We start from the raw sequence: 2,764 nt of genomic DNA, 5'->3' as shown, positions 1-2,764 counted from the left end.
CTATAGCCTCGGGCCGACCAAAGCCTTGAGTGGATTTAGTAGACGGAAACTAAAAGAAGCCCGTCGTATATGTGTGTGTATGTTTGTCTTCCCCAAGATCGCTTGCCAACCGATGGTGGTGCGTTTACGTCCCCGTAACTTAGCGGTTCGGCAAGAGACCGATAGAATAAGAACTAGGCTTACAAAGAATAAGTCTTGGGGTCGATTTACTCGAATAAAGGCGTTGCTCCAGCATGGCCATTGTCAAATGACTGAAACAAGTAAAAGAGTAAAACCAATACTTTTTTTATAAATAATAGATTGAAAGCCCTCCAAAGCTAATTTATAACTTGTTTACCTACAAATTTGTAAAATAAGGTTCATTCTCAACTGTGTTGAGAACTCTTCAGAAGGCCTAACGCATACCAAAGTGCCTCCAACCCGTTTAAGATCAAAGCATTGCAATTTTAACTGATTATGAACCTAATCATTTACAAATAAATGAATATTGCAAATAAAGTTCACATCAAACTGGGTCTCATACATAGGAACCAGTCAAATCGTAACCAACGACGAAGAGAACACTTCTGTATTCAAACTATGGTGTTAAAAAAAAAAATACACAGTCGTTTGTCAGTTTAGGAGAGTGTGGCTTGCATCGTTGAATCATATACTGTTGACCTTAATCTCAAAACAAAAAATCGTTAACATTTTTTAAAACGAGACCTTTTCCACTCGGCCGCGCGCCCACACATTCATCTCGCACCATGGCAACTAATAAATCAAACGTTCCCGTTTCAAACTGAACCAACCAATTTTGGAAGAGCACGTGTGTCTTTCTTTCACACACAAAGGACATTTTATCAATCTAAGATACAAGTATACTCTTTCTTACTCTAAAGGCGATAATATGAAAAATGCACGTTTTTATAACTATAGATATATTTTGATTTGAAATTTCAAAATTTAAGTTTCACGGCTTCAAATTTCATTCTAAGAAATGAAATTGTAAATGGTTTAAAAGAACATTCAAGGAACGAAAACTGAAAAGCGAAGCAAGATAAAATAGCAAGCACGTGCCCTATTACATCATAAAATTACGTTCACAATCTTTTTACTGCTACATTAAACTATAAAATTAAATCTGTGACGACCAAATGTAATATTACTTTCACCATTTGATCATTCTCGTTACAAACGATTAGGAAATTAATTTTTATTTGGAGTTGTGTACACATCCTTTACCTTCGCCACTAATAAAGACAGACCAATGAATCTTTCTCAACGTAGTGCTAAAAATAAATTTCAGGTTATAAAAGCATAAAAATATGAACAAAATAGAAAATGAGGAACACACATTTCCAAAACTTACACTTTATTAAAAGAAAATCAGCTTAAAAGTCATTAAAAGAAAACCATTATAAATCGTTAAGATATCAAAAATTATGTAATGTCTAGATTTTAGAGTTAGAGCTGCTATCAAGAAAAATGAATATTTTATTTTCCTCTTTCTATCTAAGCCACAACCACACACTGTTGCCTTCTTATATAACATCTTATGGAAGGTTTCCTTATTTTAAACCTCTATGAGTGACCATCATTATTACGGAACGTATACTTTGTATTTCTGTTTAATCCAATGTTTATTATATATTTATAAATTATATATGCAGCCAGAAAGAGAGAAAAATCAAGCGAGACATCTGGTAAATATTTGAGAGAAGCCCGCCATTAGTGACTACTGTGTCATGACACAAGAGTTGCTCCTCCTCCTCCTCAACACTCACTAACATACATACAATAGACGTTATATACACACACGCACAAACTTGACATACATACAAGACATGATGTGTGTGTGTGTGTGTGCGTGTGTATATACACACAAACACTTAGTACAGCATAAGACAACGAAGGCGAGCATTTTTTTTTTTAACCAGTGTAGGAAACGGCAACCAAAAATCGCCCTAAAAATCAAATCCTACCGTTTCAAAACGTTGAAAACACATTGGATGACAACGCTCCAGACATACTAAGCCTAATAAAAAAAAAAAGAAAGGATGCGATATTTATCTATGCATATCGCATCTCAGTACATTTGAATTTAACTACCACCACGCACACAAGGAAATGCGCGCGTGCGCACATAATACAACACGAGATAAAGGTGAGCCTCTTACAAGGAGTGTTAAGAAATAAATAACCAAAAATCATATCCTACTGTTTCAAAACGTTAAGAAGACATTGGATAAAGTACTCTTTGATGTACTAGTTAGATCTGATCAAAAGAAAAAGTTCTATATATACATCTTCCCGTCTGGGAAGATTTGAGATCAACCACCTCTCCTAATTTTGATCATTATGAATGAGGGGGAAAATTATTTTCACTTTTGAGGATAAGACATTTTAACGTTTCTTCATTGAATTTTGGTGGTATTTAGAATTTTCATGGTTTACCTGGGGAAATTTAATACATTTATTTATTTATTACATAAATTTCTTTGGGTAAATTTTTATTTCGAAACAGTATGGGCGTGTACACACAAAAATATATACGTACATGTTTGGTACAACAAACACGGTAAATAAAAATCAAAGAACATTTCAAAACAGCAAAAACCTACTGAATGACTCAAAGGACGAGCGGTTCGTCTAACGATACTTATCAAAATGGGTTTGTAGTTTTCATTCAAATGCAGTGTATTAAGGGAGCCGCCACATGCGTGTCGACCTAGGTATCCACACACACATTATATATATATATATATATATATATATATATATA

General features: G+C 34.1%; 1 protein-coding gene across 1 annotated transcript in view; it reads right to left on the bottom strand.

Annotated features, from left to right (window-relative positions):
- The window catches only part of LOC106872884 (RNA-binding protein cabeza), a 25,580-nt gene that overhangs the window by 21,849 nt on the left and 967 nt on the right, over positions 1-2,764 (bottom strand). The gene's annotated exons all lie outside the window — the stretch shown is intronic.

The sequence above is a fragment of the Octopus bimaculoides genome, chromosome 25 (assembly GCF_001194135.2).
Source record: "Octopus bimaculoides isolate UCB-OBI-ISO-001 chromosome 25, ASM119413v2, whole genome shotgun sequence".
Taxonomy (NCBI): Eukaryota; Metazoa; Mollusca; class Cephalopoda; order Octopoda; family Octopodidae; genus Octopus; species Octopus bimaculoides.
This window is presented reverse-complemented; position numbering and strand designations above follow the sequence as displayed.